This window comes from Hemitrygon akajei, unplaced genomic scaffold, assembly GCF_048418815.1.
Source record: "Hemitrygon akajei unplaced genomic scaffold, sHemAka1.3 Scf000055, whole genome shotgun sequence".
NCBI lineage: Eukaryota > Metazoa > Chordata > Chondrichthyes > Myliobatiformes > Dasyatidae > Hemitrygon > Hemitrygon akajei.
This window is the reverse complement of record NW_027331941.1, coordinates 6,676,248-6,695,575: the sequence shown is the minus strand read 5'-3', so window position 1 is coordinate 6,695,575 and position 19,328 is coordinate 6,676,248. Positions and strand designations below refer to the sequence as shown.

Genomic DNA, 19,328 nt, shown 5'->3' with positions numbered 1-19,328 from the left:
GTGTGTGTGTGTGTGTGTGTGTGTGTGTGTGTGTGTGTGTGGGGGGGGGTGTGGCGGGGGTGGGCGTGGGAAGGGCTTTCATGTGCGTCTGTGCTTTGCACAATTCTCTGCAAACACGGGAGTCCTAAAATCTCAGGGGATCAACAGGTTCTGACTTTCACAAACCATATCTTCAGGCACCAGCAATAATTTCACAATGAACGTCACTTATCTCACATTTCTTCCCCTTTCTGATGCTTGGTCTGAATAACAACTAAATCTCTCGACCATGCCTGCCATTGCTTTATTTAGGGTTAACTTGGGTATGTAGCTACATGTTTAAAGAGGACCCCGCTACCTGGAGATTATGTGCTTGCTATTTAGCAGATTTCTTAATTGCATTATGTTATCTATTATCGATTTGTCAATCTAGATCATGCTGATAAATTCAAATCGTACATACCAAGGTCTGTAAACGCTTATTCCGCTTTATCATTGTCACGAATACGGGTAGACTCTGAACATATATAAAAATAAAAAAAATATGAAGTCTCAATTTATTGCATTCCGTTTATTGAATTTGTCATTTTTATTGATCTGCCCGTCACAGGCATGTTTGTAAGTTAATATCAATTGCCGGTTTGTTTAGAGACCGAGATATCGTACCAGCTAATGGAGAACCACGGGATGACTGAACAAAACGTGATGGTAGACGGAAAGTCGCGAGCAATAGCATCCAAATTTATCGTGAGCCTATCACGAGTATTCACCCTGCGGACAGTGGACCTACCAGGGAATGCAGAATGCCTCATATCCACCCATGTACCCAGCCACGATTTATCTCAGACCGGTTATTAAGGGGACTATTCAGGTAGCGAGAAACGGGTGACAGAAATCACTTTCACGCAGATTATCAAAGAAAAGAATTTCCCTTCACGGACGTCTACTAGGGGACAAAGACAGTCCCTCATTCGCAAGAACGCTGTCCAATAACATTCTGTCTTCAAAACAAAACGGGGCACATATGCCCACGGCATAAGGGGGCGCTCATGCACACCAACATTGCCGTAAAGAGTTAGCCAATCACAAGACACAGGAGCAGGGTCTTTGCCCAGTACCGGCAAGCCGACTGGCACTATCTTCTTTACATCAGCCGATGCTAGAATAATAAAACAAAGGGGCGGGGGTGTGATCTGTACAAACTGAACAGCTGAGAGGCAGGAACTGGTGACATTTAAGGTGGCTGTCATAGGTGACGTGAATCAAGAAGGTGACAGTTGGAAGAGGTGAAGGGTTGAAGATGCAGGGAGTCTAATGGGACAGGACCGTGGATCACAAGATAAAACAAAGGAAGAGGGCAGCCAATGAAGTGTAAAGGGGAGGTGAGGTGAAAAGCAGTGGTCATCAGGTAACCAGAGTGGGGAGAAGGTGAGAGTAGACGGAGGAGTAGTCACAAGGTAACTCGTGTGGGAAATGGAGAAATAGAGGCGGGGGTGGTTGGTGGGATTATAACTGGAAAGTAGATAAATCGATATAACATCATAATTACCAGAGAGCTTGTGGATGAGGTAAATACACAGCGACACGCACAAAATGCTGGAAGAACTCAGCATCTATGGATGGGAACAAAGACTCGACGTTCCCGGCCTAGGCACGTGATAGGGACGAGAAAGAAAAGACGGAAGCCGGGAGAAAGAAGGAAGTGCAGGGATGGAGATCAATCTGGACGGGGTGAGCTGCGTCCTGGTGGAGGAGGGGGAGTTGGTGTGATGCAGATGGGTCGGGCAGCGGCGATGAAGTGAGATACTGGGTGTTAGTAGATGGAAACATTAAAAGAGGAATTTGATTGGATGACGAAGAATCGGACGTAGGAAGGGAATGGGAAAAGAAGGGAGTCACGAATCACGTCACCCAATGTTCCGATATGCACGAGTCAAATGCACCTTCATTCAAAACTGCACTAGTCTTACTTAAGTCTCATATGATCGCTTTTCTTTTCCTTTCACATAGTTAAATATGTTTTCAAGGTGACATCTTTATTGTCCTCGAAGGTGTACTCTCATAAACCACATTCGCTGATTTACGATATTATTTTTAATTAACACGGCATCACCATACTCTCTGCCTCATCTATCCTTTCGATACAATGTGTATCCTTGGACATTAAGCTCCCAGCCTTAATCTTTCAGCCATGATTCCGGGATGCCTGCAGCATCGTGCCTGCCAATCTGCAAATGCGCTGGGAATTCATTTGCCCTGTGTCCTACACCGCGCATTCTGATACAACACCTCCATCCTCCGTTCACCATTTACGATTTTGTCGCCTCATGCTCAACCTACTGATTCCTAACGTTGTATGAGATCCCATCACCATCTGCCTCAACTAACTGCTCCGACACCCTTCTTGTCATCCCCCTTGCAACTCTAGTGTAAGCAGCACCGTGCGGCATCAATAAACCTTCCCGCTGGGAAATGTGTCCCTCTCCAGTTCAGCTGCAAAACGTCCCTTCTGCACGGGTCACAACTTCACCGGAAGCGAGCCTAATACACCAAACATCTCATCCGCTCCATGCTACACCAAATCCTTAGCCACGTATTAAACCGCAAAATCGTCCTATTCCTGGGCTCAGAATCTCGCGGCACGGCGAACCAATCCTGAGATCACAACACTGGGGCCCCCGGTCTTTAACTAAGCACCAAACACCCGAAACTTCTCCACTCCAGTTAGAAACATACTTCCTAATTTCTTGCAAAATCCAGATAGGATTCATTCCATCACCACACGCCTTCAGGTCACTCTCCTAGGATTTGTCCACCCACCTGGCATCAACCCGTCCTAAACCCGGTCACGTCAAGTCTGGTCCCAGCAAACGCGGCGAGAGCGTGCGTGAATTTCACGCGGAAACGAGCGCATACGGCAGATAAGGCACCCACGCTCGCTTAGCTTGGTGTTAGACACGCCGACCCCATCTGTGACTCATCAGTTCCAAGTTTGCAGGGTGTCGCGACCTTTCTGAGCGTCAGGAGTGGGAGAGAGGCAGGTTGGATGTCCAAGCTTGCGGCAGAGTCCAGCGGTTCTACACTGTGTTAAGGATCGGAGTGTGACGGGGAAGGTTTCTGTAAACGGTTTCTGATCCATTTCCAATTCTCACTCTGATACAACGTGCCGAAATAAAGTTCCTGATCCAAATCCCACCCCCTACATCCTCAGTATGCTAGTTTCAAACTTAACTACATCAGGAACCTTCGCGTAGAAACGCATGTCCGGAATAATGATGATGATGATGATGATGATGATGATGATGATAATAATAATAATAATAATAATAATAATAATAATAATAATTATAATAATAATAATAATAATAATAATAATAATAATTGGCACGGGGGCAGTTTCTTTTTCTCGAAGTGGGTATATGTCTAGGGGCGGAGAAAAGAGATGTTGAGAGAAGGTTAAGTGGAATCGATTCCACCCGGCGTGTGTTGAGTATGTGGAATGTACTGCCGGAGAGCTTGATGGGACCAGGGTCACAGAAATCCCTAAAAAGAGTATAGACATATATGAATCTCTCGTTAATAATAGGATCACACCTTTGGAAGGATGGAATAGCACTAGGTCCAGTGGGAAGTGGACTAGTCCACCTGGTGTGGCAAGGTTCGATCCTTTGATTGCTTACCCTGAAACAAAGGAGTTGAAACATTCATGGCTGAAATATATTCAGAAAGGAATATTAATTTAGAATAGACAGCAGAACATCATTCCCCATCTCCGAAGCTGATAACATAAAGGTCAGAGATACAAGGATAGACGATTTGGAGCGATCCTGGGGGATCCATTCGTCACCTAGTGAGGAATGAGCATCTGGAACAGACTGCTGGAGAGAGCCGTGGAAGTAGATTTATTCACATCAACTAGGAAGTGTCTAGATGTTGAGTTGAATCATCCAGGCTGAACTATCTACCGGGTAACTGCTGGAAGATGGGGTTGATACAGTTGGGTACCCAAAATTCGTCTCTGTGACAACTGGAGTCAGAGAATCCTAGTGTAATACAACCGATCCTTAAGGTCAACATGCCGCACAGAGTTTGATCCCTTTCCCTCCAAAAATATCCTATCTTAGTTCATTCCTCGTTATGTGTCGTGACGTATCATGTAACCGATCATGTTCCTATGATTATGATTATTTTTGACTTATTTTCCTAACGAACTGGTTTGCCTTTGTATTCTTCTGGGCAGTACCCATACAGGCCGGGTGACCACAGCCATTACTATCCATCACCTGCTCCCATGGTTTTACATGACCCTGATCGGAGAGTTAAGCAGGTGCTTCTCCTTTCCCCCTGGGAATCTGAAGGCTAGCGAAGGGATGGGGAACTTTATACCTGTTTTGTTAGTGGCCAATCTTTCAAATATCCTCAGTGCCGATGCCCCATCCAGTTCAGCTGGCAACTTATTCAACGTGGTGTAATTACTTCATTTCCTATTAATTCGCCGACAACCCCAAGCGCTCGAGTTTTTGATACACCAAAAATGGAGCAAGGATTATGTGCAGTGACGCTGTTTATGTGCCTCATAATTTTATACAACTCTATATATCACACTCCGTCTGTACGGTCAACCGAATGGCGCCCTGCCTCGTTGAACCCTTCTGTATGACGTAGCCGTCTGATTCCAAGTTTCTATCCGTTTCCAGATCGGGAGCATGCAGACACTTGGAGCAGTGGGGATGACGTCATCATACTGAGCATGATGAATGACTCTGCCACTTACACCTACACCCAGAGCGAAGAGTCCGACAGCCTGGCCACCGAATATCTCGCAAAGGAGCGTGAAATTAATAGTGTGCTTGACGAAGCGTGGCACTTGACAAACGAGAAAACGACACGCGGCTGAGCAAGGTCCCAGTGCCCCGGGGGCTCAGAGAACAACACGTGATGGCCATAATTGCCTACACGGTTGAGAGTCCATTCTATAGCCAGTTCAATGCGGCGCTGAGGATGTACGGGGCTAACGACTCCGTCTACACGGAGAAATTTCCTTTCAAAGGATTCCAGTATCTTCTCTCCGTTGCTATCGAGAGACTGAGAGAGGACTTGGATAAACCACCCCAGCCGACCTACAGAAGAATGAAAATAAGGTCCACTGGTAAGGAGGGAGATAGAATAAAATTTGGCTATTTTGCTTCGTCCTCTCGCAAGGGCACAAGGTATTCGGCAGTAAAACAATATTTATAATTTTCTCTCAGTACGGTGCCCCGATACAAAATTACTCGGTTTCCCCTCATGAGGAAGTGGTTCTGATTCCGCCAAATGAAGAGTTCAAAATCACGAGTTACCGACCGCGTCCTGACGGAGTTGATATTTCTCTCCAAACGGACGGGGTGGCTGGGATCCCGGTAAGGATAGAGAGGGGCAGTGATGGCGAGATGAGGGTGCTGCGGTATGAGGAGACCTCCATGTCCCTATTTGCGGGGTTGTCCATTCTGACGCCGTTGGATCTATTTCTGCGAAGATATAGATAGCGTATGGGGGAAGAGGGTTGGTGAAATATCAAGTTCGATAAAGAGCAGCTTCCACGTACGGCAAATATTAGTCTAACATTTCCTGTCCCAGACTTTTCGTCAGATTTTTTTCTGAATTTCCAAAAACGGGTGACTCGGTTAGAAGATTCTTCCACACTCGCAGCAAACTGGTCCTGTCGTCTTTCTCTCTTCTTTCCTATGTGCAGCTTGCTTTGATGTGGCGCCGACGGGCCAGGCTCACTTCTCTCTCTGTGCCCCTCATAATTCTCCTTATTAGTCCATCTCCAGCCTGTTCAAAGGGAAAATTCGTGGCTGTGTGCGAGAGATCTGAACCTTCACCCGCCCTCTGAGACGCGGCTGCAAAAGAGAGCATCTCGTTTGCATTTTTAACCGCACTAGGTACCTCTTCGTTAACCTTCAGTGTCCATGTACACCTGCAGTCTGATCTACTCCCAGGAACTCGCCACTCGCTGTGTTTTGTCCAGCCTTCCCAGTCCACTCACACACACACACACACACACACACACACACACACACACACACACACACACACACACACACACACACACACACACACACACACACACACACACACACACACACACCTTTCCATTTTTCCTGATTGCTTTTCATTTGTTCTCTCGCAGCCTATCTCAGTCACTGGACAATATCGCCCCGCGGGCTTTGGCGGCACTTTCAACAGCAACTCTATTCTTGCTTCCTGGGCGATGTTATTATTGACGACCATTCCCTACTTAAATACATATCCAAACCCATGGGGTGTAAATGTTTTCTGGATATTTCAAATTTCAAAACTGGACTTCAGACTGGTTTAAGGAAAGTGAACTGGACAGGCTCCAAGCTTGTCGACCCGGCCAATGCAAATACATCACGGATTTGGAATCTCCAGTTGCGGGCATTTTAGCGTAACTCAGGAGAAGACGATGCACTCGGTTGACTCTATATTTTGCTCCTCTTGTGTCAAATTAAGAGAGCACCGAGAGTATGTCTGTGGTCTTCTGCCGTGCGGCATCCTCTCCGCTGCAAAGCCCGACTGACTTTGCGTTCCTATCTTATCTTCTCACACCACTATTGTTTGTACCGCGCTGATGACATCTGATCGAGGGAGGTGCAGACGAATGAGCTTTGGGAGCTCGAAGGAGGCTGGACAATGCACAGCGACTGGCAAATTCCTGAGACCAGATCAAAGTACAGATGCTGTTTCAGTTGCGGTCGCATTTTAGCACACACAGCCGCCGCAAAAATGGATGGTTAATGTGGTTGTCTGTGCGTGTTGTGGTGGGGGGGGGGGGGGGAGGTGTTCATGTGTTTCTATGTTTTCCACAATATCCTGTGAATACTGGAGTCTTAAAATCTCAGGCGATAAACAGGTTTTGGCATACCCAATCCTCTCTACAGATACCGACAATAATTCCACAATGAAAGTCGCTTTGCTCACGTATCTTCCCCTTTCTGATGCTTGCTCTGAATATCAACTGAATCTCTGGACCATGTTTGCCAGTAGTCACGCTCTGAATTGTTCCCTCATGATTGGCTGCTTAGATATTCGTGCATGAACTAGCAGGTAGAGAGTTGTATCAAAAATGTGGCAACCTAGTGCATGAATAGAAACGTCTTCACACCAATACCAGGTAATTTCTGAGACGCAATGGTGTTAGATTGCTTTATTTAGGGTTAAATTGGATATGTAGGTCCATGTTTAAAGAGGACCCCGCTACCTGGAGATTATGTGCTTGCCATTTGGCAGATTTTTAATTGTATTATGTTATCTATTATCGATTTGTCAATCTAGATCCTGCTGATAAATTCCAATCGTAGATTCCAAGATCTGTAAACGTTTATTCCGCTCCATTACTGTCACGAAGGCGGGTATACTCTGAACATATTATTGAAATAAAAATATAAAGTCTCAATTATGTATCATACATTACTGCATACATCTTGTTTTTATATTGATTAATCCTAAACTGCCCCTCTAAAACATATTTTTTCCGTTAGTATCAATTGTCAGTTTGTTTAGGTTCCTAGATCATTCGAGCGAATAGAGGACCACGGGGTGACTGAACAAAAAGTGATGATAGCCGGACAGTCGCAAGCAATAGCATCCAAATTTATCGTGAGGATATCACGAGTGTTCACCCTGTGGACAGTGGACGTACCAAGAAATATAGAATGCCTCATATCTACCCATGTACCCAGCCACGATTTATCTCAAACCGGTTATTCAGGGGGCTATTCAGGTAGCGAGAAACGGGTGACAGTAATCACTTTCAACCAGATTATCAAAGAAAAGCATTTCCCTTCACGGATGTCTACTAGGGACAAAGACAGTCCCTCATTCGCGGAACGGCATCCCAATAACCTTGTGTCTGAAAAAGAAAGCGGGTCGCTTGTTCCTAGGCCAGCGGAGGGCGCTCGTGCACAGCAACATTGCCGCAGAGAGTCGAACAATCACAAGACACAGGAGCAGGGTCTTTGTCCAGTATCCGCAAGCGGACTGTCACTATCTTCTTTACACCAGCACCTCCACAGTCACTTATGCCTCGATGGTCCATGTTCTGATTATATATATATATATATATATATATATATTGGAAGTGTGTTCCTAGGGTAGTCAACTCTAAATTTCAGATTCTTCAACTGTGCGTCTGTTCTGATCATCTACGGTGTTCGCTGCTCCCGGTGTGACCTCTTGTGTATCGGTGAGACCCAATGTAGAATAGGAGACAGCTTCGCCCAGCACCTGCACCGACTGTACCTACAACTGGAGACCGTCAGAAATAAAATCGGTTTCTCCCAGTGGCTAAAGATATAAATTCGACTTCCCATTCCAACATGTCAATCCATGGCCTGCGCTCCTGTCGAGATGAGGCCACACGCAGGTTGGAAGAGCGAAACCTTTTATTCCGTCTGGGGAGCCTTCAACATCTATTTCTCGAACTTCCGATAATGCCCCCTCTTGTTCACCTTTCCCTAACCCCTTTTCCCTCTCTATCTTCTCACATGTCGATTGTCTCGCACTGTTGTTCCTCCCTCTTTCTTTTCATCCATGGACTACTGTCTTCTCCTGTTAGATTCCCCCTTCTACAATCCACTTCACAACACTTTTCTTCAACACTCACCCTCTCCCTGTTTCCCATATCACGTTAAGGTTTTCCCTGACCTCCGGCTAACTTCTATCCCCGACTCCTCATCTACGTACTCTAGTCCTGCTGAAGGGTCTCGGACTGAAACGTTGACTGTTCACTCTTATTCGCCCGTCCAGCTGAGTTCCTTCAGCATTTTGTGTGTGATGATTTGTATTACAAAAATGTGCTCTCTGTCAGCAGGATCCCAGCGACAGGGAGGAACAGAGTTAAACCTGTATCGAGCCAGTCATATTCGACCCATCCGTGTTCAGTAAAAAGAAAGTTCATGAATTCACAGAAACACGGGACATTGTCGATGATCATGCAGGGTTCCTATGTGAAATGAATTAATAATTATTGTCTTTTATATTGTGTTTCAAGTAGAGAAATATAACAATGATAATGATACAAATAGATCGGGATTACATTAATAACGTTAAATGTATACAGAAACAGACTCCGAGTAACATGTGTAATCTAAGCCTCCCAAACTCTTAGTAACTAAACACGAGGGAAAAGTCCCCTAAAAAGTCCCCCTAAAATAACAAAATATAAACAAAACTAAACAAAAGCCGGGCCTCCAGGTTTCATCGGTTAAAATCATAATTTGTCATTAACTTCGCTCCTGTATACACGAAGAGAAAGTAATTGAGAAGGATTCGGTAAACGTCAGCTTACATCATATGAAGTTGTTGAATAAATGGTCTCCAAGCTTCTTCAAATTTAACCCAAGGGTCGAAAGTGCCACTCCCATTTTCTCCCATTTCTCTATTGGTAAAGAAACCTGAAGTTCTCTTTCCCATTCATTCTTAATTTTATCAAATGTACCTAGAAGTTTTGACGTCATCAGATCATAAATAATTGCTATTAAACTCTTCTGATAGGGGTTTAAAACTATATATTTTTTCTGTAATTTCTGTTTGATGTGATACCGGAAAATGCAGGTCATATATTATTCAAAAAGTGTCTAATCAGTTAATATCTGAAAAAACTGATATAGGCGAAATATATTAGACAACTATTCAAAAGATATGAGACAGTTATCCATGAATAAATCACGAAAACATTGTATTCCCTTCGTTCTCCATAAAAAGAAAAGCCTGATCAGCTCTGGATGGTTGGAAGAAAGAAATAGATATAATAGGACTTGATAGGATAAATTAATACAATCCAAAAAAAATTACGAAATTGAAACCATATTTGCATTGTATGTTTAATATTGGATAAGTCATATTTCTATTCAGTTTAGTAAGTGCGAAGGGAAGCGAGGCCCCTAAGATAGAAGCCAAAGAGAACCCCTGTGCAGACTCGCGCTCGAGGTTCACCCATCGTGGACATTGGATTTCATCCAGATCTTATGTCCAGAACGTTAAATATCGAATATTAATTGCCCAGTAATAGAATCTTAAATTCGGTATTGCCGAACCGCCATCTTTTTTTTTAAATTTCTGTAAATATTTCTTACTTAACCTAGGATTTTTTTATCTGCCATATCTATGAAGAAATTTTACAGTCAATAATATCAATAAAGGATTTAGAAATGAAAATATGTACCCCCTGAAATAGATACACAAATTTAGGTGAAATAATCATCTTCATAGTATTAATTCTACCAATCCAAAGGAGAAGGGGGACCGTTTCATAAGTAGTTGTTTAACGTGATCGATTAAGCTAAAAAGATAACTTTTAATAGATCCTTATGCTTCTTAGTAATTTTATCACCCAAGTAAGTAATCAGTAACCAGTCTGAATGGTGATTGTCTATAGAATGGAGCTTCCATATTTAAAGTGAAAAGCTCACTCTTATTAAGATTCAATTTATAACCAGCATAACTACCAAACTGAGTAAATAGTGATATTATTGCAAGAATGGATTTCTCTAGCTTAGAGATATATAGTAACAGGTCATCTGCATACAGTGATACCTTATGTAACCCATTCACACGAATAATGCCGAATATATTGGGTGAACCACGAAGAGCGATTGGCAAGAGTTCCAAGCCAATATCAAATAGTCAGGGACTTAATAGTCAGCCCTGTCTAGTACCTCGAAAAAGCCTGAAAAAAGGGGGATCACCGATTATTGGTAAGTACAGAAGCCAAAGGTGTATGATATATCAATTTAATCCAAGCTGGCTAACTTTGAGGACATGCGAAAGGATTTAGAAGGAGTGGATTGGGACAATTCCTTTTCTGGGGAGGATGTAATACAGAAATGGAGGTTATTTAAAGGTGAAATTTTAATGGTACAGAATATTTATGTTCCTGTTAGATAGAAAGGAAAGGTTAAAAGTTTGAGCCAGGCATGGTTTTCAAGGGATATTGGAAACTTGGTTAGGAAACGTTCGCACTTCAGGTCCCGTTGATTCTTTTCCCTCTCAGCCGATATCTGTGGTATCTAGGTTTGGCAAGACTGTTACCGCCCACCCCGCGTCTATTTGTCTCATACTTTTCTGCATTTCAATAAAGCCGTAACTCTCTTTCCTCTGTTCCAAGGACTGAACACCCAGCTCCTCCAGCCGATTCCGATAGCTGAGCTCTTCTAGTACAGGCAAGGCGCTTGACAATATTTCGGCGTTCTTTACACCCGTCTTTTCTGCAACGAGGTGATCATTAACTGCGGCGCCAGCACCGTCTTATACAGGGAGCAACAGCATGTCCCGACTCCGGCGTTCAATCCCCTGAGTGGTCATCTCCACCGGGGCATTGGCTCGGATATCTGCCAGTCACCGCGGATGCCCGGCAACTTACCCCACCAATCGTGTGCAATTCAGCCGAGATTTGTTGCCCCCGAGCGCCGTTTTTTTTTTTGCATTCCGAAGCCCGTGACCGACGTGGTGCATTCAGGCCCTCCGGCAGTTTGGCGATAGGCTCACTGCCAACAATCAATTCACTAAGCCCGTTAACGAAGGAAACAAGATTAATGATTTTGCAGCTAATAGGAACAGAAATAAAAAGAGCAATGAGCTCCCTCGATGAACGTCGCCCCTCTTTCCTTTCCGAAATATCGGAGCTGACCCGCTGAGTTTTCTGTTACAGTGTGAGCGCCGATTCTACGTCAGAACTCTAATGGTAAGTTGGAATGATTGGAGAGTCTCTGAGGGATTTAGGCAAGTTGACAGGACAAAAATATAACGAGGGAATAATTTGTCTGTGGAACAGAGCAAGCGAGGTGCAGAAACCCAACGGTGCCACATGGTGGCAGCACAGTGGGTTAGAACCTGTATTATGGAACATGAAAGACTGCCAACACACACAGGTACTCCGACTCGTCATGCCCCAGAGAAGAATTCTCCTCTCAAATCTCAGTGAAAGGTAGATTTCCTCCATCACAGCCTAAGGCGCTGCGACGCAGATATGCCTTCCCTTCTCGAGATTAAAGATGGGGAAAATGGGAAGTCTTTGACTACCATAACAGTAACAGCAGCAGATTGGGAAAGGATGTGCCGTCATTATAAAGGGTTCAGAGGAGACTTACAAGGACGATCTCGTAAACTGAGAAAAAGGGAATTTTTGATTCTTTGACGCGGGTTACAGTAAGACTGAAAGTCAAAGTAGCAATACTTATTTCGTTTTGACTCTGCTATGCCCATTCAAAGAATCGCCCCGGACATCTCTGTAAACTTATAAGTAACCTGAACGCGTTCACGTTTCATTTTTTTTGGGGGTGTTGGGGTGCGGTGGTGAAGACGACGCTGATAATGCCCGGGTGGGGGATGATTCTTATTTCCGTTGACTGCGATTCTGGGGAGGGGGAAGCTTTTCACAGAATGGGAAAAGAAGTTGAAAGGCCGGAAAGGTAAATCAGTTTGCTGGTTAAATATTCCCTTTTAATCGAAGTGTTTTAGAGCAGTAATAAAACGTTTGGGAACCCTGCAGAATTTTCTGTATTTCTGCATAATTATAACGTAAAATACGGTGAGATCTTCATGTCTCCTAAAACTAGATGAAGAGAACCAAATTAAATTAGTAACATAAGAACATTGCACTTGTTCATTTATTTATTGAGAAAAATGTTCAAATATTACAGGTATTGGTTGGAAAACATATGTAATCCTTTGCTTTCAGTAACTGGCCCGATCTCCTTGTACAGCAATAACGTCAACCAAACGTTTCCGGTAACGGTTGATCAGTCCTGCACATCGGCCTTTTGCAATGTTACCCTTATTCCTCCTCACAAATTCTGGGATATTGGCGGGCTTCCATATACGAACTGATTGCTTCAGGTCTTCGACAGGATTAAGATTTGTACTTTGACCCGGACATTCCCAAACGCATATTTTTAGACTAATTTGTTTAATCTGTTGTTGATTTACCCTTTTCTTTCCCGTCATTGACTTTTTGCATTATCCAACTTCTATCAAGCTTCACGTGATGGACGGCTACACGACAATCTCCTGTAAAATGTCTTGATACGAGTTTGAATTCATTGCTCCCTCAAGATCTGCAAGCTGACCAGGCCCTGAGGCAGCAAAGCAGCCCCAAACCATGACGCTCCTTCCAACATGCTTCATCGTTGGAATGAGGTTTTGGTGTTGGTGTACATTCCCTCTTTTCACCAGACAAAGCGGTGTGCATTTCTGCCCAAACGTTCAGCCTTTCTCTCATATGTGCACAGAGTATCCAGGTGGTCCTTTGCAATCTTGAGACGTGCAGCAAAGTTTTTTTTCCTTGGAGAGCAGTGGTTTTCTGTGAGGTGTCCTTCAATGAACATCTTTGTTGTTCGCTGTTTCTCTTGTAGTGGACACAGGAACAGAGACTTTAGCAAGTTCCGGATATTTCTGCATGCCTTTTGCTGCCACCCTTGGGACCTTACTCACCCCCTTCAGCATTGTGTGTGCTTGGTGTAATCTTTGCAGGACGCCCATTCCTAGGGAGAGTAGCAACAGCACTAAGCAATTTGATTTACTGTGGACTGATGAACAATCAGGTCTTCAGAAATGCTTTGCAACCTTTTCCAGTTTCATGCAACTCTACAATTCTTCCTCTAAGGTCCTCTGAAAGTTATTTTGACCGAGTCATGGTGCACAGGAGCGGAGTTTTCTTGAGAGCAGCGGCTCTGTGAGTGACTTGAGTTTGTGTGTGTCTTTTTGTAGGGCAGCGCACCTCAGCAGCACTCACCTCCAATTTCATCTAATTGATTGGAAAACCTGACCCCAAATAGCTTTGTAGGAGGCCCTACCCCAGGTGTTCACAATCATTTTCCAACGAATACATGCAATATTGGATCATTTTTCTCAGTAACTAAACGAACAAGCGTAACTTACTTGTGTTATTTATTTAATTGCAATTTAATAATAATCATACAAACTCTTCTCCCTCCTGCCATCTGAGAAAAGGCACCGAAGCATTCGGGCTCTCACGACCAGACTATGTAACAGTTTCTTCCCCCAAGCCATCAGACTCCTCAAGACCCAGAGCCTGGACTGACACCAACTTACTGCCCTCTACTGTGCCTATTGTCTTGTTTATTATTTATTGTAATGCCTGCACTGTTTTGTGCACTTTATGCAGTTCTGAGTAGGTCTGTAGTTTAGTCTAGTTCTTTTTCTGTGTTGTTGTTACGTAGTTCAGTCTAGTTTTTGTCCTGTGTCTTGTAACACCATGGTCCTGAAAAACGTTGTCTCGTGTTTACTGTGTACAATAGCAGCAGTTATTATCGGAATAACAATAAAAAGTGACTTGACTTGACTTCGTTTCTCTTTGTCTCGTGTTAGGATTTTCGTTAGGTTCCATTTATGCAGAATTAGAGGAAGTTCTACAGGGTGCACAAACTGTCCAGCACCACAGTTCACCATCCCGTTATCTTCTCCAAAGCCGTTCGTTTCAGATAATTTATCCGGCTCCTTCCGGATGTTATTTGCTCTTTTTCTTTATCTCTAGGTACAGCGCGGACCGGGCCCTTCCGGGACAAGCAGCCTCGTTCTCCAGCCGCCCAGCTATTTGACAGTACTGTATTCACAGGACTTCCATCCACTCCATAATGTGCTGGTTAGGCACAGGAGTACATTTAGCCAGAGACTCATTCCACCGAGATGTAACACTGAGCTTCGTAAAATGTAATTCCTACCTGTGGCCATCAAACTTTACAACTCCTCCCTCGGAGTGTCAGACACCTTGAGCAAATAGCCTGGTCCTGGACTTATTTCCACTTGGCATGAATAACTTATTATTATTTAATTATTTATGGTTTTATATTGCTATATTTCTTCACTATTCTTGGTGGTTCGGCTGTAACGAAACCCAATTTCCCTCGGGATCAATAAAGTATGTCTGTCTGTCAGTCTGAAACATTTACTTACAAACTCTTGGACTGTGTGCAGGGTATCCCCGAGCACCCGGAAGAAACTCAAGCGGTTCACAGGGAGAAAATCCAAAAGCCCTTGGAGACTGCGTGGAACTGGACTCCGAACTCCAACGCCACGAGTTGTGACGGCGTCGCACTCACACAACCCGCCACCCCACCCCCCCGCCGGCTTCCGGTGTCCCTGCCCTGGAATCTTACCTGGAAAGATCATCCGGATTGCAAAAACCTTTTGTACAAAGGACCTCTGTCCAGTTTTGAAAATACTCACGCCCTCATTACATAAAACGTGCAGGTTCCCAGTTGGTTGCAGAGGGTTGCCGACTGACTGAACCATCTCTATTAAGGACACATCACAACGCACCATCAATTTATCTTCAAGAGGAGGTGCCTCAACAGGGCGGAGTCTACCAGTAAGGACTCTTGCCATCAGATCATGGACTCTACCAGTTCCCACCATAAGAAAGCCAGGACCTTAGTTTGAGGAACCGCATCCAGCGATGCAAGAGCTGTTTCTTGGCACGTCCGCACTTCCATGAACCCGTGAATACTGTCTCGCCATTCCTTTTTATTGGACTATTCCTTTTTGTAATGTACAGAAAGTTAATATCCTGGAAAATTGTGGTCATATGACAGCGGTAATAATGTGTATGAATTCAGATCGCATTCTAATACGGGAGAAGCCCCTTCTGCCAATGGAGGCACCCTTTCTCTATCTCCCTATCTGATCCACGGTGGGTCCAATCAACTCTCCTTGCGCTTTACTGTCCCGGTTTCTGCGACTCTATGCGATTCGCTGGTCGTTGTTTTGTTTGGTGGAATGTGCCGGTAGGATAAAGAAATGGCGGGGGATCGGGGCGGGAGCTGTGAAAGAAAAGCGGCATCCATCATCAGATACCCCCAACATCTGGTCTCTTCCCACTCTCGAAACAGTCTGGATAACTTCACGTATCTCAACTCTGAACTGATTCTGCTATTTATGGACAGTTTCAAGGTCTCTACAATTCATGTTCTCATTATAATCAATTATGTATCTATCTATCTATCTATCTATCTATCTATCTATCTATCTATCTATCTATCTATCTATCTATCGATCTATCTATTTATTTATCTATCTCTTTCTCTCTCTCTATCTATCAATCTGTCTACCTGTCTATGAATATCTCTCTCTCTCTCTCTCTCTCTCTCTCTCCCTCTCTCTCTCTCTCTCTCTCTCTCTCTCTCTCTCTCTCTCTCCTCTCTCTCTCTCTCTCTCCCTCTCTCTCTCTCCTCTCTCTCTCTCTCTCTCTCTCTCTCTCTCTCTCCTCTCTCTCTCTCTCTCTCTCTCTCTCCATCCATGTATCTTCCCCCAGGAACGAATCCCCGTCCCTCTATAGGACGTCCGGGAAGATTTATTTATTTTTTTGTCTCTCAGCCTGTCGAGGGCAACGGACAGAAGGGAATGGGCTCTCTTCAACGGGAGAGACGCGTATATCCTGTCGCTGCTTCCGGACCCGTATTGAACGCGTGTTAAGAGTCCGCCGCAATCACTGAAACAACCATAGAACCATAGAACACTACAACACAGTACAGGCCCTTCAGACCTCCATGTTGACGGTGGTGTCTGAAAAGAGGATGCTCTCCAAGTTGCATGCCATCTTGGACAATGACTCCCATCCATTCCCTCATGTACTGGTTTGGCACAGGAATACATTCAGTCAGAGACTCATTCCACCGAGATGTAACACTGAGCGTCATGGGAAGTCATTCCTACCTGTGGCCATCAAACTTTACAGCTCCTCCCTCGGAGTGTCAGACACCCTGAGCCATTAGACTGGTCCTGGACATATTTCCACTTTGCATGATTAACTTATTATCCTTTAATTATTTATGATTTCATATTGCTATATTTCTTCGCTATTCTTGTTTGGTGCGGCTGTAACGAAACCCAATTTCCCTCGGATTCAATAAAGTATGTCTGTCTGTCTGTCTGTTGCGCCGACCCATATCATCCTTAAAAAAAGTACTAAACCCAAACTACCCCATAACCCTCCATTTTTGTTTCATTCACGTGCCTTTCCAAGAGGCTCTTAAATACCCCTAATCTTTTAGCTTCCACCACCATCACTGGAAAGTCATTCTAGGGACTCACAACCTTGTGTGTAAATAACTTACTCCGGATCTCTCCCCGAACCTTTCCTTCCTTAATTTTGTACCTATGCCCTCTGGTGTTTGCTACTCGTGCCCTGGAAACATTAACTGACTGCCCACCCTATCTATGCTTCTCATCATCTTGTAGGCCTCTATCAAGTCCCCTCTGATCGTGCAAGCAATGGCGGCCAGTGGAGCTCCTCCCTCAGGCGGCGGGGAACGGCAAGGGTCTTTAGATGTGTTTCAGTAGTCCGGTTTGCCACTGCACATTACCACGTGTCTCGGAATGTTGCAATCATCTCTCGATCCTTCGGCGGGTATTTGATGACCAGCTCATCCGGACAATCTGCTCCGGGTGAACCTGTCAGCGGCCGAGCTCAGCTCCACGCCGAGGTAGATGACACTCCCTCCACTCGCCCAGACGCCGACGCGGACGCGTTCCCAATCTGTCCGAGGGAAAATTGTAGGGAATCAGTGTGGTTTCGACAGTCTCGGGGAATATTGAAATTAATGGAGTTGAAATCCACAGGTTCCAGAGGGAACCCGAGAAGCGCCCTTTCCAAACAGCGCCTAAATTAAAACCTACTGATCGGGGATCCAGTACACGTGACAGTGATGGAGCGCTGCTGCATAAGGTCAGCTATAAGAAAACCTATAGACACGCACACACACAGACACACACACACACACACACACACACACACACACGCACACGCACACGCCACACACACACACACACACACACACACACACACACACACACACATGCACATACACACACACACACATGCACATACACACACACACACACTCTGACACACACACACACACACACACACACACACACACACACACACACACACACACACACACACACACACATATACATACACATATATATGTATTTGTACTTGTGACGTACTTATAGGAGTAACTTGTACTGCTATATTCCCTTGTTCCTCAGTGTGCATCAGCGACCCGTCATTCATTGTCCGTGAACACGAGGAAATCTGCAGGTGCTGGAAAGTCAAGCAACACACACCAAAAGCTGGTAGAACGCAGCAGGACAGGCAGCATCTATAGGAAGAAGCGCAGCCGACGTTTCCGGCCTAAAGCCTTTGTCAAGACTAACTGACGTTTCGGGCCGAGACCCGTCCTTTGTCCTGACAAGGGTCTCTGCCCGACAGTCGACAGTGCTTCTTCCTCTAGATGCTGCCTGTCCTGCTGCGTTCCACCAGCATTTTGTGTTTGTTGCTATTCGGTGTCCGTGGCTTGTCTTGGAAAGAAACTCGACACCGATACCATTTAACCGCCGTGCTGAGCTGCCCTGTAGTTGGGGGTGTTTATCGTGGACCAAATGCGACCAACCCACCGGTTCACCCACACCTCTCAACATCCTCCCAATCATGCAAACCCACAAGTGATCATTGACAGTTCACCTTCTTTTTTAAACCGCGCTCCGAAACTGCGGAGTCCAGTACCTACAACGATAAGGAGTGTCCATCCAGTTGACAAGCTCCCGCTCAAATCTTCTGATTTTATCCTCGCTCTTAAGTAATATCTTTTTGTTTAACCAACACACACAAAATTCTGTAAAAGGGAGCTCCCAGTGGTTGGAGTACGCGACCAGCGAGCGGCGGTGGAAGCATTTATTTTTTTAAATTGTCTTGTTATTTTACAACACAGGCAATACCGTCCGCCGCCCAGATTCTAACCAGCGGAGGGGAAGGTTTTACCCATCATGGACTGGGCCCTATCCACAATTCTTGCAGGATTTTTCCTTCAAGGGCATTCGTTTTTCCATGTCAGACCGTGGTGCAGTGTACTCTCCGTTACATGGCTATAGAACCATAGAACATAGCAGCGCAGAAACAGGCCCTTCGGCCCTTCTTGGCTGTGCCGAATCATTTTTCTGCCTAGTCCCACTGACCTGCACCCGGACCATATCCCTCCATACACCTCTCATCCATGTACCTGTCCAAGATTTTCTGTAATGTTAAAAGTGAGCCAGCATTTACCACTTCGTCTAGCATCTCATTCCACACTCCCACCACTCTCTGTGTGAGAAGCTCCCTGTAATGTTCCCTTTAAACCTTTCCCCCTTCACCCTTAACACATGTCCTCTGTTTTTTTGTCTCCCATAGCCTCAGTGAGAAAAGCCTGCTTGCATTCACTCTGTGTATACCCATCATAATTTTATACACCTCTATCAAATTAGCCCTCAGTCTTCTACGGTCC

At 44.9% G+C, this 19,328-nt stretch overlaps 1 pseudogene; it reads left to right on the top strand.

The window, feature by feature from the left end:
- Nucleotides 1-666: 666 nt before the first annotated feature.
- LOC140721453 (erythroblast NAD(P)(+)--arginine ADP-ribosyltransferase-like) lies at nt 667-17,340 on the top strand (annotated as a pseudogene).
- The last annotated feature ends 1,988 nt before the right edge of the window (nt 17,341-19,328 follow it).